We start from the raw sequence: 12654 nt of genomic DNA on the forward strand, positions 1-12654 counted from the left end.
TCTCCAGCATCGAGTGCGGCATCTGGGACCACAAATTACTCAGTACATGGGTTGTATAAATTCATCTCTGTAACTATCTAACTTGCTTTGTGACATGGACACATCTAACTAACACATCCTTAAATCTCAGGTCCATAATTTTAGAGTCAATGTAATATATTCAGAAGTTAAACCATTCAAAAATTAAGATTTACAGAAGTAAATCTGTATTTACTTTTAAATACCCATCAAGCTATTGTAATATATCAAATGTTCATGATCTAATTTTTCAGTATTCACATTCATTTATTCTGTCAGTAGATTTTAACCATCACCTATGAATACACAAACTAGCAAAGATAAGTTAAATCAGAGTTCACCTCCACCAGAATGCCAATATAATTTCAAATATAAAATTTATATTGTGATAAAAAATTTTTCAAGTAATTATCTGGTTTTCAAAATATACCACCTTTTTTCCCTATTTTGTGAAGTCTCACTTTGCTAACAACACACTTTTACTACTATAAGATGTAGTTTTTTTAAAAATGCTTGTGGGAACAACTATGCTAGGCTATGCATCATAACTCCTGAAAAACTGTAAGATCCCATATTGTTCTAAAAGTCAAAGACAAGCATTTCACAAGCTATTATGGAGGCTACTAGAACAGCAATTGTTTTCAGGTTCAAGGAAGTGAAAATTTTCTAAGACAAGACATCTACCACCTATTAGACATGTGACTATAAAGTAGTATATTTTTTCAACAAATATGTAAGAACTAACACATTCAGATGATTGTACTGTTTCAAAAGTGAGGCTCTTATACCAAAATTGTTACTATTACTATAAACATTTTGAAAAGTCCCCTTCCAGAATTGCTTTTAGAGAATGCAGCTCATTCTTTTGAATATCTACAAGGATAGCACAACTTTTTCCTTTGAAAGTAGAAAATAGTTTTAGAAGAGTCAAAAATTATTTAGAGCATGGCTAGAGAAGTAGGTGTGTATCTAAAAGAATGTATGACTACAGCAGTAATTTGAAGAATTTTTCCAGGTGGCTCCAAATTTCCAAATCCACTCTTGGGTAGTTTCAAAAAAATACTTTGTTCTAGTTTTATGTAAAAGAGTTGACTAAAACTTTATTTAAAAAAGCTTTACAAAAGTTTCCAAAAAACATTTAAGAATTGTGGGCTACGTACAAATTTCCAGAGGAACTCTCTCAAGGACAACACACATTTTTAATAAATTATATATGAGTAACTTAAAAGCCAAGTCTCATTACTTTATAGGCATACCACATATAGTTTTTTCACGTATCAAATCTAGATTAAGCGCTGTGTGTGGTAATTTGCTAGAAGCAGGATAATTTGCTACCCTTAATCAGAATTCGAGTTTTGGAAACTCCAAGCTGCTCTCTCACCATGATCAGGAATCACATTTCTGATATAGTGTGGTCACTCACAATAGGTCTCTCCTTACTGCATTTCTTAAGCAGGTTGAAATTAAAATTCTAGAAATTCTAGATATGATTTCAATAAAAAATGCCAACTTCCACCAGTTGTCCTCCAGGATTAGGTTGCTAATTGTGAAAACTATGAGCATTTCTATTATACAGAGATAAAAGTATTTACACTGTGAGCAGTTTTAAAATGGAATATAAATCAATATGCAAACTGAACTCTCCAACTGAAAGTTTTCCAAATTTCAATGAAAAGTTTAATACTTAAAAAAACCCCACCAAGGCTACTTAGATAACAATGGAAAAGAACAACATGTCTTAACTCTTTTTTCATCACGGAGCAATTCTTTTGCTTCATGTTGACTTTGGCGGATTCTGGCTTTTCTCAATGAAAACAGATACTTGGCCATGATTTTAAATTTAATGCTGAAACAGGATGAAACATATCCTGGAATTCCCACATCTCCTTTTTTATTAACATGTACTGTGTCATGCAAGTGACCCGCTGTGTCTGACACATTCAACCCCTTTGGCCCTCAACAAGTAGCAACAAAATGAGAAGCACATGAACCTTTCTAGACAGTTCCAAGAACTTGTCTTTTTAAAAATTTTTTTATTCATTCAAATATTTATTGAGCAGATAGGGAGATACAAAGGGGTTTAAAACATGGTCAAAGAGGTAAGGCAAATGAACAAGTAGAAAGAAAAGCTCACTGAATCACAGCAGGCAAAAGAAAAGTGCTTCAGATTAATAGTGAGATTGCTTCCAGCCTGGAGTGGGGCAGGGTGAGTGGAAAGTCAGGAAAGGGGGTTGAGACTAAAATAGACTTCAGTCTGGAGTGGTGATGAGACTCAGCATGGACTCTACTTGTCTCCCCTTCTCCTCTTTCCCCATCTTCGGGCTTGATTTACCACTAGTGCCCAGGATTGTTCAATGGGTTTCTTCTATACTTGCTTGCATTTTTGTTTTAATGTCTTTGACAAAACTAGATCCTTTGAGTGTTTTAGGAGTTTTTTCCTGTTTTTTGAAGGATTCTTGACCTTTTGATCTTGGTGTTGATGGTATTCAGTCTTTCCCACTCTGGTGTGGTCTTTATGCATTTTTGGAGCTCTTATACAGATTTCTTTATTGGAACTTTTTCTGCAGCTTCCGCATCCTCAAAATCATCATCATCGTCCTCATCATCTTCATCAGCAGCAAGTTTTACTTTCTTTCTGTGCAATCTTGCTACCACCTCCAGGGGCAGAATGCTCTCCAGACATACTCAGGAGTGTCACATCCTCCCCCTCTTCATCTTCGGACTCTGCATCTTCCTCCACAGCTACTAAGTGCTGTCCACGCAAATGCACAGGTCCTGAACCACACTTCAACCCCAGGTGGTGTTATTCCAAAGCCACCAAGGGAAACCATTGGCTGTACAGACATTCTCAGAGTTGCCAGTGTTACTAATCGTACTGCCTTCATAATCCATTGCTTCTGCTTTCAACAGTGTGCAATTCATCCTTGGCACCAGCCCCTAAACTGACTGTTCTTAAAGTGATCATCTTTGTGGGTCTTTAGTTCACAACTGAAAAGTTAGTTCTGGGCCTCAGAGGGCTCATGTCCTTGTCCATCGAGCCTTCCATGAGGTGGTGGCACACACTTAGGTGGGGGAAAAGGCGGGCAGAGATAAACAACTTCTGCTCCACAGACAGGCATGCAGGATGGAATTGCACCAGAGAAGAATTAGTCTTGAGAACACATTGTACTATCCTGCACCAGAAATTAGGAAATTAGGGCAGCAAGATTATGTTTGTAAAGGAAAATAATCTAAACTTTTTTAGCTTGAGAAGACAATGAACCTAACAACAGCTCTTACTTTAGGCTTACAATTTATCTCTCTATATTCTAGTCAAATCTGGGTCTGGGTCAAACTGACCCAAGGAAAGGAGAACTGTCTTTGTTGTGCCACTCTGAATCAATGTATGGCACTAACAAGGACTTCCTGCCTTTGGGGTTTATTTGAGGATTCTTTATGGGGGAGCAAGCTTCAGTGGCTGACATGTCTGTATGGTGAGGGTGAGGGTATGGGGAATGGGGGGCTGGGAGGGATGCAGTATAAAATGAACCCTCCACAGCCCACTCCAAGGACATGATGAGGCATTTCTGAGGATATGGAGCTAAATGGGGGAGAGACATCTTCACATTTTCCTTGGGGAACAAGGGGGACAATTCATGTAACTTTCAGAGTCTCTTTCCACTGAGTTTCTACTTAATTACAAGCCCTCACTAAAGATGGATCCTTGGATATGAAAATTCAAGGTTACAATGAATGGAGAGCTGGTCCATCAGATTAATGCAGGTCCCCTTGACTGTCCCCCTTCTCTGAGTCTTCAAACCTAGTATCTTGGAATCAGCCCTGAGAACTTAAATATGAGGCTGAACTCAAATATGATTATTCTGTGCTGCAGGCATGAGAGCTTTGGTGAGAGAAGGAAACCCAGGGAACCACTCATGTGACTGGGAACGAGGAGCACGGATCTCCCTTTTTGGTTCTGCTTTGGACTCATAAAGTATACTTAGAAAAATATGCCTTTCATTGCTTTTGTTTCTCCATCTAAAAAAGCAATATGTACATCTTCCAGAGAGGGTGACATTCACAATTCCAGCACAAACTTTTTTTCTGTCAATGTGAAGCCTTACTTGGTATGACACCAATAACCTTGCAGTGAGGCCTGGGCACTGGGTAGAAAAGGTTAAATGATTCACTTGCCAAATTCAATGGCTAGGAAGAGACGGGGCAATTTCAAGCAGTATAAATCAGCCATGCATTTAGAAACTATTATCAGGAGCACTAGACAGCAGTGCATGGTGCTCTGCAAACCACAAGTGATGTCAAAGCTGCGAGGCTGCCGCGCTGCCAGAGGCTCAACGCGATAATAGATGCTAACATTACTGCTGAAGAAGCATATTTGATTACAAAGGGACCCAAGAGCAGTAAAGCCCTTGGAAAGCTTCCCTCTGAGTTTTACAAGAAATAAGATAAGCAGCATCTCCAACTGTAATCACAAAATATAATAAAAATGCCCTGGGCTCTCATAGGACTTGCAAGTATATCTCCCTTGAGTGATATAAAACCATGCCGTTCCTAGTACACAACGACTAGGACAAAGTAACCACCAAATGGAGGTAATGTCTAGATGGAGACACAGACAGCTCCATACAGAATCTTTAATTGTGCTTTTAAAAGAGGTGGACCTGTTTAAATTGAGCCCAGCCTGTACATCCCCACTTCTCAAACCTTTCCCTTTGTCCTCATGCCTCAGTTACACAATCCATTAGCTCAATATTTCCAGCCTAATTCCTCATGGTATCTGGTGACCTGCCAGCCTCCCTCCAAGCCCCCACACCCCTCCAACCTCTACCCCACCCTCCATTCTCACCCCTAGCTCCTAGTGTTTCCACCCTGGGTCTTGCCCAAGGTCCCTTCCCTCTCACTTGTGAAGTGGAAAGTTCAGACAATGATAACTGTGAAAAAAAATTAAAAACCTACATGTGAATTCATTTCAATATTAAAAAAACCTAAAATTGGTTATCTAGGAGTTAGTTCCCCCTCATCTTCTTAAATGCCACTCCATGCTTGCTTGCTATATATTTTAAAATTTAGATGGGCCAATGGGTTATCTAGTACAACCCAAATTATCTTTTGAAGAAATTATATTTGGTTAAGAAAGACACAGTAGGAGATAAAGAAGTTTAGGTAAAATGTCTCTGGAAAAGAAAACCTAAAATACACAAAGAAAGAAAAATAAATAAATAAATAAAATAAAATACACAAAGACATTTATTTAACAGGAAAAAAAATGGTTAAAAGGTACTACATACACAAAAATACTTTATATACCTTATAAAATATTTGTAAATTAATCATAATGAAATGCAAGGCATGCCACATGTGCAGATTTCGAATGGCAGAGATAAATGCACTCTGGTGCACCCTCCCTCATTTCTTCCTATCTCCATTTCTACCAGTTTGCAAGACGGCAATTTATCAGTCTTCTCTGTTGCTTAGCCCTAATCTTCTGCCCTTTCCCCATTTATTCCTACTACCCTCATAATATATTCCATTAAAAAAGGTGAAATTTGGATAAGGAAAATCTTGTGAGGTATATCTAATTATTTGGCTATCAAACTAAAAGTTTGACTTACAAGAATCTTTTCCAGGGTTCTTCTGCCTTCTAACAATCCAAAAATGTCTTAAAATGCCCACTGTAGCATATAGGTAAGCAACTCCGACAAGAACGGATGCTCTGCATTGCTTGATTTTGAAATAGACAACTGTAATTCCCTGGATAACATGCAGCCACTCTAGGAGACAGCTTCAATTCCTTAAGTGTATTTAGATAAACAATGACTTTCAGTCTTCTTTCATGGTTTAGGTAGAAAATATCAGTACAGAAAAGATGTTCTTGTATTGAAGATAAGAATTTTGTTTTGAGTTTGATTTTTAAAATAAAAGGTTGGAAGACAGTATGCTGCTTGTGTTGTTCCGTGTGGAGTACAAAATTAACATTTCAATCTTATGACCCATTGGGGCCATGGGATAATCTCATTTGGCAGCTGTTTGATAAGGATGGTAACACTCCAGGGTGTGCTATGTTGGATACCTCTGCTTCTTGGGTACCTGCCATTAGCAGCTTGCCTGTTAATGTCCCTTTGCTGCACTGTCTTACTGTAGAAGCCCCCTTCATAGCTAGAGCTGTTTTTCTGAATTCTGCTTCTCAGGCATTTCACGAGTATTTTCAATGTAGTAAACCACTAAGATGTTCCCTGTATCTTATCCAGAAACTTGTATCTTCATTTTTCTGGAATGCTGACCAAAAACTTAAATAAAATAAACATAGAAAGACTTTACTAAAAAGGGAAAGTAACAATATAGAGTTAATATAAAGTCAATAGCACAATTCATCATTATACTGCTATTACGTTCAACAGCTGAGAGTTTAGTTCCCAGGAACTTTATTTGTTAAAAGACATCATTTTTTTGTCAGTTACTACCATGATATATCTATCTATAGCTATATCTAATTATAAACAATGTGAGACTTGTTTCAAGAAAAAAATAGCCAAATGTATGCACTTTAGTCATTTTAAAGAAAAACATTTTCTTTATCAGTAACACTAATAAATAAGTTAGCTAAGATGATCATTCTGGAGTGTTTCAAGAATTTGAACCTATTTAGTCATTTAATAAATAATTATTAAATAAAAAGTTATGTATGTGGGCATATGAAATGAAGTGTTCTAAATTTGGGGTTAGTATCAAGAAAAAACATATATGTCAACTACATGCCATTGAGAATTAAGTATAAAGTATATAAAATATAGCAGGATAATTCTGCAATTACTTTCACATCAAGAATAAAAACTATAGAGAGTGCAAATGTTTATCTAAAATAAAGTTCTATTTATCCCTAAAAAAAAAAAAGAATAAAAACTAAAATCCCAAACTACAGAATTCTCCAAGTAACATAAGTATATTTGACTCCATACTCCCTTTTTATATCTATCTTATTGTGAAAGTCATTTTTAAATGCAAAAGAACATTTTGGCACTGCTGCCTATTTAAAGCATTTTAAAGTATTGTAAAAAGAAAAAAATGCTTTGCTGATCTTTTCACCTGCTTGAGCCAGAAATGAAAAATACAAAATTACAAAATAAATAATGGTGACTTTTGAAAACTCTGAACAGATAAAATAAAGACAGAGTTCACTGATTTATGTTGACAGCAATTAAGCAAGAGAATTAAGTTTTGCCCTTTGTGCTTATTGCAAGTAGACACTTTTTTTCTTACTTTCATATAAGAAACAAGAAGTCAATGAACACTACCCTGAAGAAACTTCAGTGGCTTTTCTTATGAAAGTGGCTTCCCAAGCCTGCATTGGCTCATAGCTTGGCCTCTCCTGGACACTTCCAAGCCCAGCACAAGTAGCAGCCAACTACGGTTTGCTGTGTAGCTCATGCTCGGTGGCCCTGGGCAAGGCACTGGCACAGGCTGACTTTGCATCTCCCGGGAGGCCTCAGAGACAGTGCACCTGGTGGCCAGTCTCGACCACGCTGGATTACAACCCCACCACACCCAAGAGTGACACACTCAAGGGGCGCACTTTGTGAACACCAAAGCCCCACTGAAGTAAATCCTGCTCCACAGGGGTGTCTCCAGCACATCAGCTCTTTGGCTGTAGTTGCAGCTGGTCTTCACAGCTGATTGGCCTGGGTGTCAATTCTTCCCAGTGACGCCAACAGCAACCAAGGCTCAACTACAACAGGACAGTGCACACAGCCCACACAGGGGAGCACCTAGAAGGCCCAGCTCAGGTGTCTGGGGAGGCTGAATCACTGGACCCTACAGAACACCTATTCCACAAAGCCACTCTACAAATTCCAGGAGACACAGCAGCTTTACCCAATACATAGAAACAAACACCTGGAAGCAGCCAAAATGTGGAGGCAAAGAAACATGTCACGAAAGAAAGAACAGAAGAAATCTTCAGAAAAGGAACTAAATGAAATAGAACCAAGCAAGCTAACAGATACAGAGTTCAGAATTATGGTTATAAGGATGCTCAAGCATATTAGTAAGAGTATTACGAAAACAAGTGAGACCATTGATGACATAATAAAGTGCCAATTTGAAATGAAGGCTACACGAACTGAAATGAAGAATAATTTGCAGGGAATCAACAGTAGAGCAGAGGACGCTGAGAATCAAATCAACAATTTGGAACTTGAGGAAACAAAAAACACCCAACCAGAAGAGCAAAAAGAAAAAAGAATTCAGAAATACGAAGATAGTGTAAGGAGTCTCCAGAACAACTTCAAGTGGCTCAACATTCATATTATTGGGGTGCTAGAAGGGGAAGAAAGAGACCAAGAAATTGAAAACCTATTTGAAAAAATAATGACAGAAAACTTCCCCTACCTGGGGAAAGAAGTAGATTTACAAGTCCAGGAAGCACAGAGGGTCCCAAACAAGAGGAACCCAAAGAGGCCCACACCAAGACATATCATAATTAAAATGCCAAAGGTTAAAGACAAATAGAGAATCTTAAAAGCAGCAAGAGAAAGCAGTTAGTTACCTACAAGGGAGCACCCATATGACTGTCAGCTGATTTCTCAACAGAAACCTTGTAGGCCAGAAGGGAGTGGCAAGAAATATTCAAAGTGATGAAGAAAAGAACCTACAGCCAAGATTGCTCTACCCAGCAAAGCTATCATTTAGAATTGAAGGTCAGATAAAGAGCTTCTCAGACAAGGAAAAGCTAAAGGAGTTCATCACCACCAGACCAGTACTACATGAAATGTTGAAGGATCTTCTCTAAGAAGCAGCTAATGAACAAAAGAATCTGACAAACTAAACAGACCCAGAGACACTGATGCATGCAACAGATGATCATATTTCAGAGGAAAGAGGGAAGTGGGGTGGAGGGTGGGAAGAGATTAACCAAAGGAGTTATATGCATATATGTATAACCCATGGACACAGACAATAGCGGGGTGAAGGCCTGGGGAGGGGGTGGGAGTGAGGTGGAGGGGGTCACTGGGGGGGGAATGGGACACCTGTAATACTTTCAACAATAAAGATAAATTAAAAATAAATAAATAAATAAATAAATAAATAAATGTAACACAAATGTATTCTCTCACAGTCTGGAGGTCAGAAGTACAAAACAGGACTTATGGGACTAAAATCTGGGTGTCTGCATGCTGTGTTCCTTCTGGAGGCTCTAGAGGAAAATTTGTTCATTGCCTTTTCCAGCTTCTAAAGGCTGCCCACATTTCTTGGTTTGTAGCCCCTTTTCATTTTCAAAGCCAGCAATTGCATCTCTCTGAACTTTGCTCTTACCATCACATCTTATCTGCTTGTAGTGTTAGAAAGTAATTTTTATCTCCCCTGGTCTTTCCCTATGTGGTAGGGATAACAACAATACTGAGTTGTTTTAAGGATTGTTGACAAGACATATAAAATATCTAATACGTAAAAGATGCTCGTAAATTGGAGTTATTGCTGTTTACTCTAGTTCCAAATTCCTAACTGGCATGTATTTGAAGAATGGATAGCAGCAAGGCAATGAAGGAGAACTAAACCTTAGCGATAAGTGCCAGCTATGTGACAAACACAAATTAAACAGCAGCAGCAGCTTCCTTCATTGACCACAGATCATGTGCCAGCAATTTATTAGGCGCTTTAATATATTATCTTATTTAATCTTCCCAAATACCCTGATGAGATAGGAATCATCATCTAATTGTACAGAAGAGGAATCAGGGACTCAGAGAGGTTACATAAGGTGCCCAAGGTCACACTGCTAATAAGCAGTAGAGCCCGGAATAGCAAAAGGGCAAAAGAAATAACCAGAAGTTGCCCTAAAGCCTAATCATATAAAAAAACAACAAATTTCAGAAGCAACTAGAAGAGAAGTGAAACACAAATCTTCCCACTATGAGCTCCTTAAGAACTGGGGCTGGGGCTCATTAACCGATGTGAACTCAGAATCTGGGACAAGTCCTAGAATACAGTAAGTGCTCAATAGACATATGTGTATTATCATTAACTGAAATGCATTTGGCAATGCAGGCAATAAGGAATCACATTTTCTCAAAGCAGTTTTTGTGATGACAGTAAATACAAAAGGTAGGAGTAGCGAGAATGTTCATGCATAAGGACAACAGTCGGAGGGTAAAAATATCTTTATATATCTACTCTGTGATAATGACTACTGTGTTCATACAGCTTCCCCCTATTATTATTATTATTATTATTATATAAAGATTTCAATCACTGGGAATGGTATTACCTTAAAATGTGAAGGACAATGACGAAGATCTCTCTCTCTCTCTCTCTCACACACACACACACACACACACACACACACACGTGTGTTTGGGGGATGGCTTAAAATTCACTTGGCTGTATATGCTCTATGAGGAAAAAATCTACCTGAAAGAAAACTCTATGAAAGTTGTAAAAATGAATCAAAAGCTTAGTTCTCTTTTGTTCAAATAATATCTACAATTTAAAGTCATGGCAAAATAAATTCACAATTACGTTAGATATGCACAACTGCATTTATACGAGTGAAACCTCAGCGATTTGATAGCTTGCTTTTTTTTTTTGGTGGGTAGAGTGGGACTATTAGGAAAACAAAGAGAACCTTGGTCTATCAGAATTTTCAAAGGAAATAACACTTTAGCCAAACCAAAATTCCCCACAGCAACAATGTACATACAGCTACACCCAGGGACTAAATTGTGTTTATGCTTTTCTTAAGCAACAGAGTTCATTCTGACAATTTATCTACAAAGAAGTATGCCAGAAAACTGCCTATTCATTCTCTGTACTCTGTTTGGAAAACAAAGCATGACACATAGCAATATAAAAGAAAAATAGAATCCCGGGATGCATTTGCAATGATTGCAGGGAAGTGCTCTAAATTGTCTTAGGCCTGTGGCACTGGTTTTCAGAACAGCATTAAACACTGCCCCATGCTGTTCATCTTGTGTCTTGCAGCCTGCGAGGACCAGGCCTGGACTCAGAAGGATGAGTCACAGGCCAGATGTACGAAGCTGTTAACTCTTTAAAAGCAACAACTGGGCTTGTAAAAGAGAAACGGAACAATCTTGATAATTAGTGATTCTTGAGAATTAGTAATTTCTAATTCAGATGCCATAGAGCACACAGTTGTAGTCATGACAAAGCAGTGTCTAAGAGCACACCGTTTCCTATTAAACAGCAGATCTTCCCATGTTCAGCAACATCATCAACCAATATAAAAGCACTAAAAGTCCTTGCTGATTTTAGTTACTTTGATTACAGAAGCTCACTATCTAAAGTCCTTAATTTTAACAAAATCAAGTATAAAACATTCCAATTAAAAACATATAAGCAGTAAATTGAAAATATCTTAGGTGCATGCAGCATAAATTCAGTATTAACTCACTTTACTCACTTATTCATTGATTCAAATACTTAAAATCTCTAATGTGTTTAGAGAAGATCAAGTGCTGAGGGGAAAAAATATTGACTTGTCTTATTTTAAACTCATAATCACTAACTTCAAGTGGGTCCTAGTGTTGCCAACTATCCTATATTCTACTCAATGTACTCCCTTAGATGACTGTATCCCACTTTTCCTCTCCCTTTAAACCTTCAAAATCCCCTGCCCCTCCTCAGTCTCAGCTGATGATCTCACTTCTTGTTTCACTAAGAAAACAAATCAATTGGAAGAGGACTTCCATGGGCTCTCAACTCCAAAGATATCATCCTATCTGTGCCTGTGTTCACGTGCTCTGCCCTCCCTCCTATCATCCTATCTGTGCCTGTGTTCACGTGCTCTGCCCTCCCTCCTATTATATTGGGAGAACTGTCCGGCTCCCATCGAAGGGCCCATCCTCTATCTCCTACTCAAAACCATGTCTCCTATAACTGTTCAATCTTGTAGTACATCATCAATTTTCCCCTTTCTACTAGATTCTTTCCATTATGACACAAGCATGTCATAATATATCCCATCTTGAAAATACAAAAAATAAAATAAAAACATGATCTCACCTCCTCCTCTAGCTACCAGCCCAATTCTTTGCACTCCTTTGCAGAAAAAATCCTCTAAAGAATTGTCTAAATCATTCCACTCTCAATAGAGGTTATTTTGCCTTAAAAGGCAAAATCTGACTCTTCCCAGGTGAAAAATTCTTATTTTTTAATAGATAAAGCATATCATACATATAATATGTAACAAATATAAAGAATATCTGTGATGTTAGAATTTCTTGGGGTAGGGGAGGACAATTAGGAAAAAATATCTTCAAAAGCTCCTTAGGAAGGTGATAATGATAAAAGATTGAGAAACACTGATCTAAACCTACTATCTTATGTCCTCTCTTCTTTTCTCATTCCCAGTACCCCATAGAAACTCCTATTGTCAATGTCACCCAAGCCCTCCATATTGCTAAATTCAGTAGCCAATTCTTACATGAAACTAGAGGCAGCACTTAGCACACCTGATCACATCTTTCTTCCAACACTCTCTTGGCATCACTTATGCCTTAGTTTTTTCCCTAACTATCTGAACCCTTGATAACTGGTATCAGGAACAGAACTGAGGCAAAAACTAAGGATTCTCGTACATCTGCATTGCAACCACTCTTCAACACACCACCACTACTGCTATAGTCC

At 38.1% G+C, this 12654-nt stretch overlaps 1 protein-coding gene and 1 pseudogene across 5 annotated transcripts in view; both read right to left on the bottom strand.

The window, feature by feature from the left end:
* Nucleotides 1–12654, bottom strand: part of RNLS (renalase, FAD dependent amine oxidase) — a 211248-nt gene that overhangs the window by 189004 nt on the left and 9590 nt on the right. The window lies entirely within an intron of this gene.
* Nucleotides 2089–3185, bottom strand: LOC308567278 (nucleophosmin pseudogene; annotated as a pseudogene). The gene has a single exon. The product of its transcript is annotated as a nucleophosmin pseudogene (transcript).

The sequence above is a fragment of the Miniopterus schreibersii genome (genome assembly GCF_964146895.1).
Source record: "Miniopterus schreibersii genome assembly, chromosome: 14".
Taxonomy (NCBI): domain Eukaryota; kingdom Metazoa; phylum Chordata; class Mammalia; order Chiroptera; family Miniopteridae; genus Miniopterus; species Miniopterus schreibersii.